This window comes from Balaenoptera ricei, chromosome X (genome assembly GCF_028023285.1).
Source record: "Balaenoptera ricei isolate mBalRic1 chromosome X, mBalRic1.hap2, whole genome shotgun sequence".
Taxonomy (NCBI): domain Eukaryota; kingdom Metazoa; phylum Chordata; class Mammalia; order Artiodactyla; family Balaenopteridae; genus Balaenoptera; species Balaenoptera ricei.
In genome coordinates this window covers 120,109,598-120,129,779 of record NC_082660.1, presented here as the reverse complement: position 1 = coordinate 120,129,779, position 20,182 = coordinate 120,109,598, and the positions used below count along the sequence as shown (strand labels likewise).

At 45.3% G+C, this 20,182-nt stretch overlaps 1 long non-coding RNA gene across 3 annotated transcripts; it reads right to left on the bottom strand.

The window, feature by feature from the left end:
- Positions 1-3,795: 3,795 nt before the first annotated feature.
- Positions 3,796-14,687, bottom strand: LOC132357338 (uncharacterized). Of its 3 annotated transcripts, XR_009500214.1 has the most exons (5): positions 14,329-14,687; positions 13,284-13,486; positions 6,149-6,225; positions 4,675-4,763; positions 3,796-3,888 (listed from the first exon to the last, which is right to left on the bottom strand). It is a non-coding gene; the product is annotated as an uncharacterized LOC132357338 (long non-coding RNA). The 3 variants fall into 3 exon arrangements; XR_009500215.1 differs by lacking the exon at positions 4,675-4,763; XR_009500213.1 differs by lacking the exon at positions 13,284-13,486.
- Between the last annotated feature and the right edge of the window lie 5,495 nt (positions 14,688-20,182).

Genomic DNA, 20,182 nt, shown 5'->3' with positions numbered 1-20,182 from the left:
GCCGACTCCTGCGGATTCTGTGTATCGCTGGAGGAGGCGCCAGGCGCCTTCGCCAGCTGTCGCAGCTGGTTTCTGGGCCAAGGTGGTCTGCGTTTGACCCCAACTCCCAGGAGCAAAAAGTAGTCCTCATTGTGATAGCAGAGTAGTTTCTGCGCCTGGAGCCATGCGAGGCCCAGCTTGGAAGCATGTCATCTGCGCTTCTATGTGTTCTGCCGCTGGTCCCCCAGAAACCCTCAGGCGGCTTCTGGAGCTTTGCCACGGCTGGGTGGCTTTGGCTTGAGATGCGCACCATGGAGCAGGTCCTGGCGCTGCTGGTGTTGGAGCAGCTGCCGACCATCCCGTCCCAGGAGATCCACAACAGCGTGCAGAAGCTGCACCCGCACAGCTTGCCAAGAAGCTGTGAGTCTTTTAAAATACATGCAGACAGAGGTTGCGAGACTGAGGGAATAGGTGAGTGAGTGAGACAGAGATGTTTTATGTGCGGTTTGGTGGCCGCGACTGGGACATCACGGTGTCGTACTTCCCCGCCCGGAGTCTCTTGATTGCCCTGAGTAGACCTACACGGGCAAGTGACTTTGTAGTTTAGTCTGGAACTTCCATCCTCCAGATTTCCCCCCAAGCGCACAGAGGGAACAGTGAAGAGTGCCTGTTTCCACAGGGAGGCAGGTCACTGCTGCAATAGCCAGTGTCAGCTTGGATCGAAGGGGTTCGAACCTTGGCTCTGCCCTCTGCCCACTGGCTCCGTGGCTTGGGACAAGTTACTTTCCTCTTTGCGCCTCAGCTTCCCCTTTGGTAAAATGGCTTCTGGTATTGTTTTGAGGATTAAAGGGAGAGCAGCGCGTACATTTTGATCACACTGCTGGCACGTAGTCAGTGCTTAGAACTGTGAGCTGGCCGGGCGCGGTGGCACACACTAGCGGTCCCAGCTACTCCGGTGGTTGAGGCGGGAGAACCGCTTGAGCCCTGGACTTCCGGGCTGTAGGGCGCTCTGTGATCGCGTGTCTGCACTAAGTTCAGCTTCAATCTGGGACCCTCCCGGAAGCGGGGGACCACCAGCTTTCCTACGGAGGGGGGAACAGGCCCAGGTGTGAAATGGAGCAGGTCAAAACTGCCCTGCTGATCAGTAGACACGTGGCGCCTGTGACCAGCCACTGCCCTCCAGCCTGGGCAACAGAGCAAGACCCCCGCCCTGGCAAACAACAAAACTCTTAGGCGTAGAATTCCCTGGCAGTCCAGTGGTTAGGACTCTGCGCTCTCACTGCCGAGGGCCCGGCTTCGGTCCCTGGTCAGGGAACCAAAATCCCACAAGCTGCGCGGCCAAATCTGTTAGCTGTATATTAGCGTCAGCAGTCAGGGCTGTGGAATGGCCTCGCTGACACCGAGAGGGTGGAGCGTGGATACTAACAAGAAAGAGTTTCTGAAGTCAAGGTTCCTCAGTGTGGAGTGAAAGACCTCAGAAAGGGTGGTTTGGGGTTTTTCTGGGAGGGGGCTGGGGAATATCTCTTAGTAGAGTCCCTCTTTTAAATTAAACTTTTAATCTTGACATGATTGTAGAGTGGCAGGCAGTTGAAAGAAATAGAGAGGTCTCCTTTCCCCTGTCCCTCCTTTCCCCAGTGGTAGGTAACATCTTGCAAAACTATAGCACAAGGTACAACCAGGATACTGACATGAATCCAGTCTGGGTACAGAACAGTTCATCACTGCAAGGGGCCCTCCGGCTGCTCCTTTGTAGACTCACCCACACCTTGTCCTTCCCATCCACCCCTCTCCTGCTCATTCCCAGACCCCTCAGCCCTGGCAACCACGAATCTGTTCTCCTTTGCTAGAAGTTTGTCATTTCAAGAATGTTTTGTAAATGGAATCATATAGTCTGTGACCTTTGGAGACTGGCTTTTTTGTTCTTCCCCCACTCAGCATAGTTCACTGGAGATTTATCCACGTCCTTCTGTGTACCAATTATTTGTTCCTTTTTATTGCTGGGCAGCATCCCATGGTATGGACGTAGCACAGTTTGTTGAACCAGTCACGCGCTGAAGGACCTGGGGGTGGTTTCCAGCTTTTGGCTATTAGAAGTAAGCCCGTGTGAACATTTAATTGTTTGCTGAATTCTTATGATCGATGCTTTACAGTCATGGTCAGATAATTCTGACACCTAATTCATTTTGGAGTTAGTGTCACTTGATTGTCTTTTCTCACTCAGGTTGTGAATTTCCTGGTTCTTTGTATGAAGGATGATTTTCCATTGTGTCCTGGACATTTTGGTGTCGTGTTAGGAGACACTGGCTTCTGTTGCAGCTGGGTACTGTAGCACAGGGGTCCCCAAACCCCGGGCCGAGGACCGATGCTGGTCGGAGGCCTGTTGGGAACCGGGCCGCGCAGCAGGAGGTGAGGGGCGGGCGAGTGAGCGAAGCTTTGTCTGCTGCTACCCATCGCTCCCCTTACCGCCTGGACCACCCCCTCCACCCCCATCCGTGGGAAAACTGTCTTCCATGGAAACCGGACCCTGGTGCCAAGAAGGTTGGGGACCGCTGCTCTAGCTTGCAGTCCCCGTGTTGAGGTTTGGCGAGCAGGCCCTGGCCTCCTGCCGTGGGCTGTGCTTGGGAGGACAGCGTGATTTTCCAAGCGTCTGCGGTGCTGTTCTGGTTTGCTTGGTTTACCGCGGGCTGCTGGGGATGCTGCCTGGGGAAGTGGAAGGCGCTGCCCCAGGCCGGGCCACCTTGGGATTCTAGGCGGGGGAAGGGATTCCACCTGCTGCCTCCGAGAAAGGGATGCTTGCTGCGTGGGGGGCTTCTGGAGGCAGGAGCCCCTGCCAGTGCGCAACGGGGAATGTTTCCTGGGCCTGGGCTCTTTGTGGCCGGTGCCTCCCAGCAGTAGAGTGTCTCTTGGGGGCGGGGAGGGCAGTTTCAGGGCCAGCAGAGAAGCAGTGTGCTTGCTTGGCAGTGGATGTCTTTCCAAAACGCCTAGGGGACAGGAGACTTGGGTCCTTGAGTGACCTAGAACTACATAACTATTCCATTTTTTTTTCAGATTAAAGATGGAAGAAATCTGACATGCAGTGTGATCTCACCATCTCTGCTGTGTCTGAGAGCCCCTGCATAGACTGTTAGGATGAATAGAATCCCCTCTCCAGTGTAACCCAGGAAAAACTGTATTGACATAAAAACATATCAAATGAAAAGGAGTGACAGGCACCTTTTATTTTAACAGGTGAAACAAGGGAGGAGTTTGTTATTCTACAATTATTTATTTATTTATTGGCTGTGTTGGATCTTCGTTGCTGCACACGGCTTTCTCTAGTTGCAGTGAGCAGGGGCTACTCTTCATTGCGGTGCGCGGGCTTCTCATTGCGGTGGCTTCTCTTGTTGCAGAGCACGGGCTTCAGTAGTTGTGGCACGTGGGCTCAGCAGTTGTGGCTTGCAGGCTCTAGAGCTCAGGCTCAGTAGTTTTGGCTCACGGGCCTAGTTGCTCCACAGTATGTGGGATCTTCCTGGACCAGGGCTCGAACCCGTGTCCCCTGCATTGGCAGGCGGATTCTCAACCACTGCACCACCAGGGAAGTCCTCTACAATTTTTTTCATTTTCCAAAATTACAGGTAGGCATAAGCAGGTAGGGTATATGACTTTTTGGCAATGGCCAACTCCACCCTGGTGCCGCTCGTGTCAGCATCCATAGCCATTTGGACAAATCCACATCATTTCTGTGCCTCCCCAGTTGCCTACTGAGTAAAAAACTCATTATGTTTTTGGAGGCCAGGGAGGGTTTTAGGTATTCATCTGCCATCCTTCTGACGATGGGTGGGGTGTCCTGGGACTGACTTCAGAGGCTCCTTTATCCATGACTGGTTGACGCCAGAGGCCGCTTCAGGAAGAGAGCACGACCGAGGTGGCCTGAAAGAGATGATGAAACCCACTTAATCCAGTGGACCCTGGGGCCTCTTGCCCCGCCCCCCGGCCACCTCCCCACCACACACACTTGTTTCCAGCAGTGGTCATAAGACCTTGCTTTGGGGCATAGTCTGATTTGAAATGTCAACCTTATCATTTCCTTCATTCTGTCATATACATGGGTCTGTGTCAAGAATCTCTTTTCTGTTCCATTGACAAATTTTTGATTCCTGTTTTAATTGCTAAATCTATAAGGTAGATTTTCATATCTTGAAACAGCTCACTATCGTGGCTGTTTCCACATAGAGTCTCTTCAGTCGGCTCATTTCATGGCAAAATCCTGTTGAGATTCATGACTATGTTTACACTGAATTCATAGATGTATTTTAGGAAGAATTGATAGGATGACAATAATTAGTTTTCCTATCCTGCAAGAAATGGTATTTTTAGTCTCAAAACAGGAAACATAAAAATGTTTCAAGCATATTTCCCTCTAGTTTTAAAAATGATATTCACATGTGTTTTGTGGCCAGTGTGAAATGGACATATCATTTCTGTTATTTCATATTTTATTCTTCGAGTATATAATATCTTCTGTGTTTAACTTGTATCCAATCTTACTTTTTTGTAAAATATCTGGTTGAATGACTTGTTATTCTAAAGAGACACTCACTTAAGAAGACAAAGGCAATTTTTTCAATTTCCTTATGTAAATAAATTATAGTATATCAATAATATGATATAAATTACAGCTACTGAAAATGATAAAGGGGTCCTCTACGTACTAACCTGGAAAGATCTCCAAGAAATGGTAGTTGAAGAAAGAAACTCGAAAAACAATGTGTCTTATCATCCCATTTGTCTTTCTTCAGAGTCGTCTATATCAACAAAAGTAAATGCAAAGAATAGGATCTGAAAATTTTACAGCAAACTGCTAATGGCAGTTCTTCTGGTGTAGGTGTGTAAGATGGGGGAATATAAGAAAGGAGTGGGGAGATGGATTATTAGTTGATCTCTATAAATGTAATTCTTACTTGTATTTTCTATAGGAATGTAAAAATATAAGTCAATTCTGTAAAATTATTTAAATAAAACAAGATTCCTCAGAAGCATACATTTGAGACGCAGACAGGTGCAAACACCAAGGCAGACTGACCCAGATTCAGCCTGTTTTCTCCATGGGAAGGGCACTGGGGCTCAGAAGAAAGACATCAAAACCCCCAAACAAACAGTGAACCAACCTGTAACTGGAGTTGAAGGCAAGAGCACAGACTTAGCCAGGGAAGACTCTCTACCTGTCTGTGGCTTTAAGAGGTTCTCATTCAGGAGGGAAAGTGGAGGTGATGACACCCATTCTCCAGCCTCTTAGGCTTCCTAGTCCCCCCCCCCCATTTTACCAGGAATACATTCATGATAAGAATAGCAACACCAGCAGCAGCAGACATCTGCTCAGGAAGTCTGCCTGCCAGGCACTTCTCCAAAGGGCTTAACATACACTGGCTCATTTCATGTCTTAACAGGTTTGGTGAGTGCCACTGTCATGCCCATTTACCCAGAACAGGGCACTGAGGTACGGGAAAGGCATGTAATTGGCCCAAGGTCATATAGCTAGTGCGTGGCAGAACCAGGGTGTAAACCCAATTTGTTTGGCTTCAGAGCCCCAGCCTTCCACCCCTTCAGTGTGCCTCCTCTTGATCCGTGTGGAAGACAAGGAAACGATTCCCATCCTTCTATTCGTTTTGAACACTGAAAACAGTATCTTAGTGCCTTTACATGGTTCTACGTGGGTGAGAGGAAACCTGGATGACTAAGCCTTCCCTGCACTCTAGGAAGGGGGTGTGTGACCTGGATCCCTCTTCCACATATGCGTCTCAATTTCCTCAGTTGTTATGTGAGACTGAGTAGGACAGCCAATATGGGGGCAAGGTGCATTTCGTCATCATAGTCATTTTAGTGCCTTAAACAGCAGCACTGTAAGAAACACAAAGCCCTGTCCTCACTGTTAGTAAAAAACATCCTGTAAAAATCCATGTCCTACTTCCAGACAATATCCACGTGGGTCACGCACTTTAATGTTAACTATATACTTGTTCTATATCAGACACTCACAGGGTAATATGGCGTGAGAAGTCTGACCACTCACAACCATATTTTCTACAATTAAACACCCCATTTATGTGAATCGGTATTTAACAAAAAGCAGTCATTTGAGAGTCATTGCCAAGGCTGGATCCAGAGATCAAGGAAGTGTAGAGAATCCTACCTGGGACTGAATTGCCTTGCAGCTTTCACTGGGTAATTGGATCTTGAGACCACAATCGCTGACATTACCCAGTGGACCTGGTGAAATGCAATGAACACTGTTAGGACACTTTTTGTAATTCCTCCCATGGGAGAAGTTTTAATGGACAGATTTTGCTCAGGTCAAGGAAAAGCCTGAGAGAAGAGAGTTGAGTGTCCAGGCAACAGATACACAGGTGGTACCCAAACATAGGTAATGTCTGCCCTGCCCTTCCAGCACCTCTAATTCAGTGTATTCAGCCCTGAACATGGAGTAACTCAGGTGGTGGCAGCCACTGTCAGATCTTGCCATTGCATGTGGCCACAGTGTTCGGAGCCATTGTGCGTCACCATGACTCCTCTTGGTGCCTAATGAGTCAGGTCCTGGGACTTAGAGAAAGGTAGTGGGAGAAGGGGAAAAAGAATTTTTCTCCCCTTTTTTGCTCTCTCTTCCAGACCAATTGTTACTGCTGTGAGAAATGTGGCTTATCAGAACAACCCCTGGGATAAAACACTCAGATACATCTAGCTAACGTAGCATCTTTATCTGCCACCACAAAATGAATTGGCTTGCTAAACTCCAGTCCCGGTTCTGTGGGATCTCGGGCAAGTCCCTTAAACTCTCTGATCCACAAGTTCCCCCTCTGTAAAAGGGAGAGGACAACAACACTTCCTTCCTTAAGAGTTTGTGAGGATTGAATGAGATGATACTACTAAGGTGCTCAGAACAGCATCTAGCATGCAGGGAGCGCTCAGATGACCTTAGCATTCATCATTGTGGTCATCTCAGCCAACCTCTTTGACTTGGCTCAGTCTTGGTTGGATCTACTGTATATTCAATCCCTTCAAAGTTCACTTCCCCAGTGGCACTGTTCCCCTCCTCTCCATCCCATTTCCAAAGAAGAGGTCTTGGGGTGAGGCAAAGCTCATGCTCCTCACAGTATCAGAAGGGGTGGGGCTCCTGAGTCTTGAGCTGGTCTCCACAACACGCTGATGGTCAGGTCCTTGGCTATGCAATTAGTTGTATTCTCTCAAGAGAGAACATTCCATTTGTATCCCTGAAAGTTCTGCTAGCATCTGCTGTTGAGAAGCATTGCTGGAATAACTCGGCATGTGCCATATTCCCAGAGAGCTAGGACAACTACTCTTGCAGCCATGCGTGAGCTCAATTCCAGTTCTCACTGGGGCTGGGGATCCCGAGGTCTGCCTGTGACCCAGATGGGTGCCAGTCTGGGCATCTAGGCCGGAAGCACTGCTGCTGGTGATACTAATGGTGCTCAGGGAGTCGTTGCCCCAAGTCAGGCACAAGACTGTGAAGTTCCATAGCCTACAGACACACCAACCTACAGCCTCTGTCTACAGCATTGCTGGTGGCAGAGAGGGACATGTGTGTCCTCAGGCCAGAACATTTTCATTAATGCAGTACAAGGCACTGATGTAAAGGTGAACTTCATGTCCAACTGAAATAAGGATTCATATACCAGCAGTAACATCCTGAAATTTAAAGGGTAATTGTACACTGTACATAATTGGTGCAACATTTGTCATTAAGTTACAGGAATCCAGACATAATAAGGACACTCTGCTCACTTGCTTTGGAAATCAACTTGTTGTTAGTGCAAATGTTCCCCACTTTACCTTATATCAGTTAAAGACACAAGCACTGACTGACGTAAAATAAATGTGTGTTCAAATCCCATCACTGTGAGAATATGATTTATCTAAGCCACATTTCTTCATCTGTAAAGTGAAGGTCATAATTGCTCCTACCCCAGAGTTTGTCAAGGAAACGTCTGTAGTAACGTGTTTTACTTCGGTTTTAATGTTTGCTGAGAGATTTTAAGCCATACTACTACCCCTTCCCCTTCTCCCCTACGTGTGGGCAAGCTGATAAGAGAGCCTGAGTATCCCCTCCTTTTTTTATATGTCTCTGTTTTTTCTTAGTTTTTATTTAGCATTTTGTGTACATGGATTATGCATTCATTGTGGAATACATTTCCCAATTTCTCCCTCTTATTACAACTTTTTCTTTACATGTATCTATTCTTTTCCAAATTCTTTTCCCACTTAGGTTGTTACATAATATTGAGCAGAGTTTCCTGTGCTATACAGCAGGTCCTTGTTGGTTATCTATTTTAAATATAGCAGTGTGTACATCCCAAACTCCCAGCCTATCCCTCCCCCCACGCTTTCCCCCTGGTAACCATAAGTTCAGTTCTCTAAGTCTATGAGTCTGTTTCTGTTTTGTAAGTAAGTTCATTTGTACCATTTTTTTTAGATTCCACATGTAAGTGATATCATACGGTATTTGTCTTTCTCTGTCTGACTTACTTCACTCAGTATGACAATCTCTAGGTCCATCCACGTTGCTGCAAATGGCATTATTTCATTCTTTTTAATGGCTGAGTAATATTCCATTGTATATATGGACCACATCATTTTAAAGAAGATGTGGTACATATATTCCCTCCTTTGATGCAAGCCAGAGGTTCAAACCATGCCAGCCCCACCCAGTGGAAGCAAAATCCCTCACCCCAGCTCCATCTCCTAAGCACAATAAAGCCCCAAAGTCAATTTCCTTTCCCTGTTCACTCAAGCCATTTTCCGACCTACTTGGGGAGGCTGCTCTGGTCTCCCAAGAAAGCCTCAATATGTGAGTAGTAATCCTGTTACTAGTGCTTTAATGCATGTGAGGCATAACCTGTCTTGATATTTAAACCAAATTTGGGGTTAAATAGAACAGAGAGGACCCTGGAAGTATCCAGCAACTATTCAAAAAGCAAAACATTGGATGGTGAGGGGGACAAAAAACTAAAATAGAGGTTCATAGTTTTACCCAATTGGAAATCCAAAATTTACTAAAAGAATTTATGCAACAAAAGATTAAATTATGCTAATTGGCTTTTGTACTTCTACAAGAGAGGTTCTGAATTAACTTTAGCATCTGTTGATATGCACCAATTGGCAAAGCTTCATAGCCTTAATCAGCATCAGACTTAAGAAACGAATACAGTTATACCTGGAGATCTTCACTAAATCTTAAAAAGGTACCAATTATACTTTTAGGAGAGAGTTATCAAACACAAAAGAAAGGACAAAAATATGCCTCACCCTAACCATCAGAACTGTTGCCTTGCATAAATTCCCCCATAGTCAAATGCCCATTACCCAAAAATATGCTCTGATTCAATGAAAGATAAAGTCTTTGGCACAATTGGTTTTACAAAATGGAAGCCCTTGGACCTTCAATCCCACATAAAATAGTTAATACAGCCCAATATAAATTAAAACAGGGGTTGAATTATTATGGGCTGAATTCCCCCCCCCCCAAATATGTGGAAGTACTAACCCACTGTGTCCGTGTTTTTCTGCCAGCTGAGTATAGTCAGGTGCAAATTATAAGTCAACTGTACAAGGACGTAAGTGTACCTTGCCCTGGAATCATCCTCACACACAATTACCAGCCATGAGCCATTATGCAGACCCAGAGGTTCTGGAACACCCGGGCAGCCTGAGGAAAGGACCTGCTGTAGCTCTTGTGAGGCCTCCTACTGGTCTCGCCCCAAATTCACCTGAACGCATTGACTCCGGCAACCGTGCAATGAAAAGGAGGACAGAAGCAAAAGTTTCAGAGACTGATTGGATACTAGGTATGAATCAACAGTGATGGCTGGAATTAATCTTTCTTTCTTTTTTTTTTTTTTTTTTGCAGCGTGGCATGAGGGATCGTAGTTCCCCGCCTGCGGATAGAACCCGCGTCCCCCTGCAGTGGAAGCGCGGAGTCTTAACCACTGGACCTCCTAGGAAGTCCCGGGAGTTAATCATTTTGATCACATTAATTCCTTTTTAGGTAAAAGACTAAATCCATATTTAACACAAAGGGGAAAAAATTAACATTCCTCAAACGTATGGACACCGAGGGGGGAAAGCAGCGGGGGGGGTGGGGCGGTGGTGGGATGAATTGGGAGATTGGGATTGACATGTATACGCTAATACGTATAAAATGGATGACTAATGAGAACCTGCTGTATAAAAAAATAAAATTCTAAAATTCAAAAAAAATTATTAAAAAAATTAATGTTCCTTTGGTAAGTATAATCAAGTATAATATTTTAAAAATATTACTTATACCTTAAAATTTTAGAACAGGCTTATCTTATTTAGTATTGGAGATATGCTCTTGCAAATGAAAGCACTAACCAAATCACTATTATTCAGTCATTACAGAATAAATCGTTTGGAGATGCTTTCCAGGCATAGTAAATATTACATATGATCAACATGTAATTAATATGCAATTAGAAGTTTATTACCTAATGTCTTTTTCTTCTCTGCCTTTTTTACAATTTGTCTAATAGTGGATTTTGCCAGACTTGGAATATGGCCCACCCAGATCTACCTGATGTTTACCTACTTCAAATCTGCATTTTTAAACAGCCTTTAATCATCAAGGTAATTCCTTCTTTGACTATGCAAACTATTTGCTGTGAAGCAGAATATGATAATGAGAAAATAAAATATTAGTGGCCAAAAGACCTTCACAGAGTAAACAAAACAAACTTATTATGGACTGAATGTTTGCGTTCCTCCTCTTCCCAATTCAGATGTTGAAATCCTAACCCCCAGTGTGATGGTATTTAGAGGTGAGGCCTTTGGGATGTGATTCGGTCATGAGGATAGAGCCCTCATGAATGGGATTAGTGCCCATATAAGGAGCTGAAGAGACCAGAGTTCTCTTCTGCCATGTGAGGACACTGCAAGAAGACCTCTGTGTAAGAATCAGGAAGTGAGCATTCACCAGACACCTAATCTGTCAGCATCTTGATCTTGGACTTCCCAAACTCCAGAACTATGAGAAATAAATTTCTGTTGTTTATAAGACACCCAGTTTATGATATTCTGTCAGAGCAGCCTGAACAGACTAAAACAAAACCTATTGGCAAGTGCCTGTCAAACTGGGCAAAGTGACTCCGTTTCTGCTGGTTTGCATCCACAGAGACTTGTTTCTATCTGTGCCTACGTGTTTTTGCACTCCTGCTGTCCATTGTGTTTAAAATATATCTGTAAGAATAATTTGAGACCTAGAATGCTAGCAGCTTACTCCAGAGAGGATTTTCATTTGCTTCTGCCACATGCCTGGGGTCATTCTAGATGGGGTCCAAGAAAACCAAGTGCAAAACTTGAGGCCCCTACACAAACCAGGTTATTTGAAACTAGTCTATAATTCCACCCAATATTAAGTCCACTTCCTGTTCTTACCAGCCGTTAGATCATAGCAACTTGGGGGCCCAGATCATTTCTGGCAGAGTTAGAATTCCCACGTTGTGTGCCTCTGGTTTCTTTCACCTTGTCAGTTAAGGATGTCAAACCTCACCAGGCTGACAATTCCCTTAGGGAAATAGTCACTTCCATGCTCCTCCACATGATTAGATTCCTATTTTCCTTTTGATTTTTAAATTCAAAATGATATGTAAAAGTTTAAATATACAGAGAAATTGAAAGAATAGCACCATGAACACCCAAATGTTCACCATCTAAACTCAACTATCATTAACATTCTTGCCATGAACACTGTGCACATAGGAGAGCAAAATTTGCCCCTCCAAAATGTCTCTTAGGCCCAAAAGACTCAAGAAGAAACTTTGACTTTCCCCCTAACCACCTAAAGAATTTAGATACAGGGCTTGTTCTCAGAATAGAACTATCACCAGAGACATCTGTAAGAATATGGGCTGGGTCTTGGGGGGGGCAACTCTCAGACATCAGGCTCCACCCCGTGTCCCATTGTCTCTGCAGGGCCCAGCAAACATCTGTTTGCCAAACATTTGCTTTTCCATCTTCATGTGAAATGCCTTCCTCCCCTTTTACGTTCCAAACCCCTACCCCCAACATCCTTTTCTATCTTTAGCTGAAGTTGGTATTTAAGGTGAAGGTTTTGTCCATTTGGGGGAGTTACTCAGTTCTCCTGGGGTCTCTCCCATGTATACATATTATTAAACTTTTGTGTGATTTTCTCCTGTTAATCAGTCTCATGTCAATTTAAGTCTTATTACTTCTGAAACTAACACAACATTGTAAATCAACTATACTCCAATAAAATTAAAATTTTAAAAAGTTTAATTCTTAGACTAGCCAGAAAAAGCTAGAAGGGTAAAGGAAAATCTCTTCCTCCCCAACATGCTGAACTTTTTCAAAGACATTTTCTAACCTCATGACACCTCATTCCTAAATTTTTTTAGCATGTATCTCCTAAAAACCAGAACATTCTCCGACATAAAAATAAAACCAGGTTTCCTGCCCAGCAAGTAAGGAGCTTGGAAGTCATGACTCTCATCCTCATAACAAGAAAAAAGATGAACAAATTGAAAATCAACAACTCTTTTCAGATACATCAGATGTTAAAGGAAAACCACTGCCCCTAAAGTTGGAGCGAGAAGCAAATACACCGACTCACAGCTTACAAGGACCAGAAAGCCAGGGAAAGATGCTAGCACACACTCCCGACCTCCTCCTGATCTGTCAACCAGCCCCTCTCCCCGGGGTCTTTACCACTCTCTTGGGGAGTGTTTCTGGAATGAAGGGGGAAGGAGTAGAAGGATGGGTGTCTCCAGGCTCTGGCCGCTGAGCGTGACCCTGTGCTCATGGGCACCAATGATGGAGCCAGACTGCTCAGGTCCACATCCCATTTCCCCCTGGCTGGCACCCTCAGGCAAGTTGTTCCACTTCCTTTAGCCTCAGGACCCTCATCTGTAAAGTGGGGATAATAATAATAACACCTACCATGAAAAACTCTGCGGATGAAATCAGTTGCTGCACGTCAAGTGCTCAGCACAGTACCAGCACAGAGCACGCACTCTAAAGGCTCAACCATGACTAGTACGTTCAGGAAAAACCTTGCCTTCATTCTTCCCCATCTCTCTCATTGTTTTTCATGCTGACACTTGCTGAAAGGACAGACCACACTCTCTATTCTCCCCTGTGACTTGTTGCTGCCCAAATCCATCCCACAACCACTGGTGATCACCTAAGCCCAGCAGACATTTTTAGCCCCCTGCACTCAACACCCATGTCCCCCACTCCCTACAGACCTCCCCTTGTTGTCCCAACACTGCTCTCACCTGGTTCTCGGGCCTCTCCCTTTCCTTCTCCTCCATCAGATGATCCTCTTTGCGGCTCTTCTGCCGTTTCCCTCCGCAGGGCATGAAGGGCACACAGTTCCAGCCACAGTGCCCAGGCATGAAGCAGTACCTTTCTAACTGGCCTTCCTGCTTCACTCTTCAGCCCATTATAACCTGTTCACAGTCAAGCAGCCACAGGCATCCTTCCAAAACATAAGACAGAATCCTCTCTAAGGATCCAAACCCTCCAGGGACTTCAGATCTCATGTGCAGTAGAAGCCGGAATCCTTATTCTCTTTCCGATCACATTTCCTACTATTCTATCTCTCACTTACTCTGCTCCAAGCACTTGGCTTTTCCTTGAACACATCAGGCACACTCTGGCCTCAGAAGCTGGCACAGGCTGCTCCTGCATCTGGATAGCTCCAGAGAGTGGCCACAGGAGCCCGCCAGCTGCACCCTCATTGGCTGGACGGCCGCAGGGGTGGGCCTCGCATGTGATGAACCCACAGACTGGAGCATGGGGCCCGTGTCACCTCCTAGGGTGGCAGCAGGGTCCCTTGGGGGCACTGAGGCTGAGGACAGACAGCAGGAGGCTCAGGCCCTGAGAGGTCGCTGTGACCAGAGGGCATCCGTGAGGCAGCGGCGTCAGCCTCGTGCATCATCTCGTGTGGCGCGTGCCCAGGCTGCGGTGACCACGCTCAGGCCTCTGACCAGGGCGGTGCCCGTCTCCCGGAGGAGGGGGACCCCGCGGGGGGGGACTGCCCCGGACAGCCAGGTCTCCCACCAGGTACCCTCTCAGTCCCCTTGTGCCCCCACAGCACCCTAGCAGAGAAGGCCCACAGGGGCACTTCCCGGCCCTGCATTTCCCCAGCTGCTCCTGCAGCAGATGCCTTTCCAGATTTCCCCTACGGTGCAGGTGCATCGGCCCGATCTGAGGGTGACTCTGATTTTACTTCACAAACGCGCGCGTATTTGAAACCACGTGGAGGAATCATATATCTGTCCCCGGTCGGAGGGCAGGGGCCGTGTTTAACTTGCTCACCTTTGTGCCCTAGAAACCTGCCCCAGAGTCTGGCACTGAAGGCATGAGTCGGGAGACACTGAGGAGGCGTCATTTTCTTGGTGGGCATCCGTTAAATTGAGGTTTGCTGGGGAGCGTGGCGTCCGTGCTCTGGTTGCATTGATTCCGTGGGTGCTGAGCGACGTCTGTGCCAACCACTGGGCTCAGGGCCCGAGAGGCGTCCGCGTCCTTTAACCCTCAAGCACCTCCCGGAGACAAGTCGCAGTGTTTCCGAGTCCATCTGACGGCGGGGTCGGGGAGACGCAGGCAGGGGAGGGCAGGCACAGGCCAGTCTCACGCGGCCCCGGAGCCCCGCGGCCACTTCCTGACCTCTGCGCTCCGCCCCGGGCGCCTGCTGCGCGGAAGTGCGTGCGCTGTGCGTTCGCTCGGGATGGCAGTTTGCCAGAGACGGCTTGTGCGCAGCATTATTCCCTCAGCAGCGCCCCGGCTTCCAGGTGCCAGAATCTCCCTGCAGCTCCTCTGCCAGCAGAGCTCGAGGAGTCTGAGCCCCGCAGAGGTGGCTGGGTCTTAGTGAAGTTTGCGACGCGAGGCTGCTGCGGAGCTGTGAGCTGCCATCTCTCACTGCAGCGTCCACGAATTGCCACCCTCCCTGTTACCAACGGAGCGACACAGGAGAGTCTTTGACAATTTGGAGGTAGGTCTGTGCTCTGTTTACTTCCATATAGGCTCAAAGTCACTTATTTGACTTTGAGACGCAGTTGCATCCTAGTTTGAAAACTTCACAAATTTGTTTCTCAGTGGGCACTGTCTGCTTTTCACAATCACTTTCTGAATCCTCTGCATCCCAGTGCAACAAATATCTCAGTTAATGAGATTTTAACAAGTTAAGGCTATATGAGCTACAGAGGAAAACTTCAAAGGTCCCCTCTGACATTTAGCTGGCTATATTTTTTGGTTTACACTGAATATATGTATATTCATGGGCTATGTTTAGCATGGCATAAAACTTTCAGTAGCTCTGAAAAATATCAAACGTGTAGCGAACACAGAGTGAAAAGTACAAGCTGAACCCCACCCCCTCCAATTCTACTCTCTAGAGGGGCCCTTTTTATATCTTGGGTATCAATCCAGATATTTCAACGTCAACATATTTTTCCAGTATAACAAAAATGGTATTATTTTATGTACATTGTCTTCCAAACTTGCTTTCTCATTCATTAATATATATGGCCATCTTTGCACATTAGTGCACAGAAATCCATCACATTGTTTTCAGTGTCTTCAGTGTAGTCTGTGGAATGCATTCACTCTAGTTTATTCAGGCAGGCCTCTGTCAATATTCATTTAAGTGTTTCCGATTTGTAACACATTGGCCAGTGTGGTGGGCAGCTGCATGCTCTAGCAGGATGAGTGATCTGAGAGAAATAGCGCCAGTGAGACTGCCATTAGGCCATTGAAAAAGTGCAGGTGAACACAATCTTTTTTTTTTAACAGAAGAAAGTAAAGAGAGAAAATATCTTGCTGCGTAGGAGTTTCACAAATGGAATGTTGGAACTATAAGTAGAGACGGACCATCTAGGTGGGTATTTCTAAACTACTTTTTGGATGGGTAAAGGCTGCAGTTCACTTGGGTCAAAGAAATCTCTCTTGAAGGTATAGTATATGAAGACAGTTAAAAAGCAGAGGCCCTGGGGCTTCCCTGGTGGCGCAGTGGTTGGGAGTCTGCCTGCCGGTGCAGGGGACACGGGTTCGGGCCCTGGTCTGGGAGGATCCCACGTGCCGCGGAGCAGCTGGGCCCGTGAGCCACAATTACTGAGCCTGCGCATCTGGAGCCTGTGCTCCGCGACAAGAGAGGCCGCGACAGTGAGAGGCCCGCGTGCCGCGATGAGGAGTGGCCCCCGCTTGCCGCAACTGGAGGGGGCCCTCGCACAGAAACGAGGACCCAACACAGCCAAAAATAAAAATAAATAAATAAATAATTAATTAATTTAAAAAAAAAAAAGCAGAGGCCCCTAACGATTCCCCCACAAAACAGTTATAACAGATAACTGAGTTCACCAAGTTGCAGGATACAAAACCAAAAGTCTATTGTGTTTCTATACACTAACAATGGACAGTCCAGAAAGGAAATCAGGAAAACAGTTCCATTTACAACATCATCAGAAAGAATAAAATACTTAGGAATAAACTGAACCAAGAAGGCAAAAGACTTGTACACAGAAAGCTATAAAACATTGCTGAAATTAAAGAAATAAATGGAAAGACATTCCATGTAAATGGGCTGGATGACTTAATATTGTTCAGATGTCAGTACTCCCCAAAGTGATCTATATGTTCAAGGCATTCCCTATCAAAACCCTAAATACATTTTTTTGGGCAGAAATAGAAAAAGTCATCCTAAGATTCCTATAGAACCTCAAGGGACCCTGAATAGCCAAAACAATCTTGAAAAGAAGAAAAGTTGGAGGGCTCACACTTTCTGATTTCAGAACTTACTATGAAGCTACAGTAATCAAAACAGTGTGGTTCTACCTCCAAGGTAAATATAAACACACAGATTAAGAACAGGCATTAAGTTAATGTAGCCACAGACTCTTTAATTGAGGCACAAAATATCTCCACTGTATACCTAGTGAAAAATAAAATGGACACTCCATGGTCTTACATGACCTCACCTTGGAATTCATAACACATCACTTCTGCTATGCTCTGAGGGTCTGTTCATTTTTCTTCACCCTTTCTTCTTTCCATTCCTCAAACCGGATAGTCTCCATTAGGCTGTCTTCACACTTGCTGATTCTCTCTTCAGCCTGCAAAAATCTGCTTTTGAGATTCTCTAGGGACTTTTCATTTCCAATATTGTATTGTTCAACTTCAGAATTTTCACTCGGTTCTTTTTTTTTTTATAATTTCCCCATCTTTATTAATATTCTCTGTTTGGTGAGACATTGTTCTCCTACTTTCCTTTCATTTTTAAGCATGTTTCCCTTTATACCTTTGGACACATTCAATACAGCTCTTGAAAGGCTTTATCTAGTAAGGCAACATCTGGGCCTTGTCAGGGACAGTTCCCACGAACTGCTTTGTTCCCCTCTGTATTGGTTATACATTTCTGCTTCTTTGCACGCCTCGATCATTTTGTTTAAATTATACATTTCAAATACTATAATGTGGCAACTCTGGAAGTCACATTTTCCCCTTCTTCCAGGTTTGTTGTTGTTGGGAGTTTGTTTGTTTGTTTTTTAGTTTTTGTTTTTGCTGTGTTTAGTGACTTTCCTGAATGAATTTTTACTGTTTGTATTCTTTGTCACTTGCGGTCACTGAAGTTTCTGCTCAGTTACCTTTGTGGTGAACCGACGACTGGAAATAGATTTTATTAAACATCTTGAATCAATAAGTCTCCCAACTTTTGTTAAGGGGTTTTGTGTTCATGTTAGGTCATACCTTCAATGCACATGTAGACAGTTTACAAGTCTACTTTAGTCTCAATTCTTGCTTACACAGAAACTCAAGATCAGCCAGAGCAAAAGCATCAGCCTTCTCAAGTGTACCATAGCTTCAGGCAGCCTTAAAATTAGCCAATTGCCAGTAACTTTCTTTTCGACAAATGGCCTCAGGAAAGGCTTTTCGCCCTGGGTTAACTCCAAGTCAGGACAAATAAAATCAGGTTTGCAAATGGAACCTTCCAGGGAACATCCCAGTCTCGTCAAATAATAATGCTATACTAGACCCTTGCCTCTATTAATAGATATATGATTTGCAAATATATTCTCTCATTCTGTGGGTTGCTCTTTCACTTTCTTGATAATGCCCTTTATTCATTCACGTTTACCTCAAATATTTATTGAAAGTCTCCTATGTACCCCTCACACTGCCAGTTGTACGTTCCATGAGTTTAACAGTGAACATGATAGGCAAGACCCCTGCTCCAGTGAGCTTAACACACAGGCTAGGGGGAGGGGGGCCACACACCATACATAAAGAAACAGTAATTTCCAATTACAGCAAGAGCTATGAACGAAATAAGCCATTCAACCCAAATGCAAGCATTATTAGCCTTCTAATTTATAAATGGGTAGAGATTTGGACTAGAGTATTGGTTTTCAAAATATGCCCCTTGAACCCCTAGAGAACAGATCCTTAAACTTTAGCGTATCAGTGTTCCTTGTTAAAATCAAATGAAAATTATGGGCCATGGGGATTATGGATTTCCTTAGTGAAAAAGCACATGAACCAATAACTTCCTATCTCTCTCTTAGGTTTCATAGATTACCTGAAGTCTATCTGCAGGAAGCTGGTAGGGGTGGCTCTAAGCTTAGTCCATCCTTCTGCCAGAGCAGCTCCTATTGTCAACTATTTTTGCATATTGGACCTTCAAGAAAGATTTTATTTGATCCAAGTGTGTTGTGGGCCCCACTCTCCCAGAAAATAGTTTAGAAACACCAAGTTAGAGGATCTCTCTGTGTTATCTCTTTCAACAAAACATTAGTAAGAATTCTACCCTTCGAGACGCTTTTTCCTTGTTTACTTTCTTCAATGAAAAAACTAGACTGTGTTCACTTTCTCTTTTTTCATTCCTGCCATCCTCCTGGAACCTGCCTGTCCCTCTTGCCAGCGAGTTATAAATTGCGATTAATACAATGTCTCTCGATAGGGGCCTGTCTGAATGAGTCACGGTGAGTTCATTCCGTGGACTACACTGCAGCCATTGAAAACAAGGTGGTTGATTTCTGTGCACTAATATGCACAGTCTGATTTCTTAGACTGAAAGCATGGAGTTCTGATTAAGATAAGGTCCACTACATTAATCTAGACAGAAAATAGAGTGAAAGCCTGAATTAAAATAGTGCTACAGCAGATGAAGAGGGAAAAGAGATAAGGAAAAAATAAGGAAGCAGAATCCATAGGATCTGGTGATTGATAACATAATACTTCGCTTCTCCCCACATAATGACACCACAGTAACAGGCTCTAGAATAATAACAGGGGATTATTATACTGTTACACTGCAGTGGAAAAGGCTGCAAGGTCCAGACTCTAAGAAGGAGTTTTTAGGGACAACCAAACCAACAAGGGAGATAAAAAATAAGGATGCTAGAGGAAATTGATGCGTCTGACACTTCCAGCTAGAGCAAGCACTAAACAAAGCCCAACTCCTAGGCAGATTAACATCAAACCTCACTCTAAAGGCCTATTTACCTTAGTTCCTGTTATCTAATATATCATTACAGCTTTCAACAAAGAATTACAATCCATGTTAGAAGGAAATAATATTCAGAGTCTGAAGAGACAAAGCAAACATCAGAACAACATTCAGATATGGCACAGAGTTTAGAATGGTCAAACAGGGAATTAAAAATGGCTATGATTAATACATTAAGGGCTATAATGGAAAAAAAAATAGATAACAGGCAAGAATAGATAGGTAGAATACAGAGGAGTGACATCAACAAAAGTAGTAGAGTAGGGAATTTGGAGGGCCTGTCCTTCCACAGAAACACCAAAATGAGCAAAAACTGTCAGAACTAACTTGGTCAGACTCTAGGAAATAAAGGTTTGAAGCAACCAAATGAATGCTGAATCAACAAAAAGAAGCCTTCGACAGGAGGGCTTTGTGGTGTTTTAACTGAGCCTTGCCCCCTTCCCCTCCCCTCCACGGTGATAGTCTTGAAGACAGCAGCCCTCATTCCTGATGTAGGTATCTTGTTCTGGAGGAACAGAGTAGACCTTGTTCCCAAGGAATTGTATTTGTCTATTTTGACCTGTCTAGGGTTTCCCTGAGGACAGATACAAGGTGTAAGCTTTTTTTCACCCAACTCAGAACTCTCTCATGGTGACACAGTGGCTGTAAAAAGACAAAGATAAAGAGAGAATC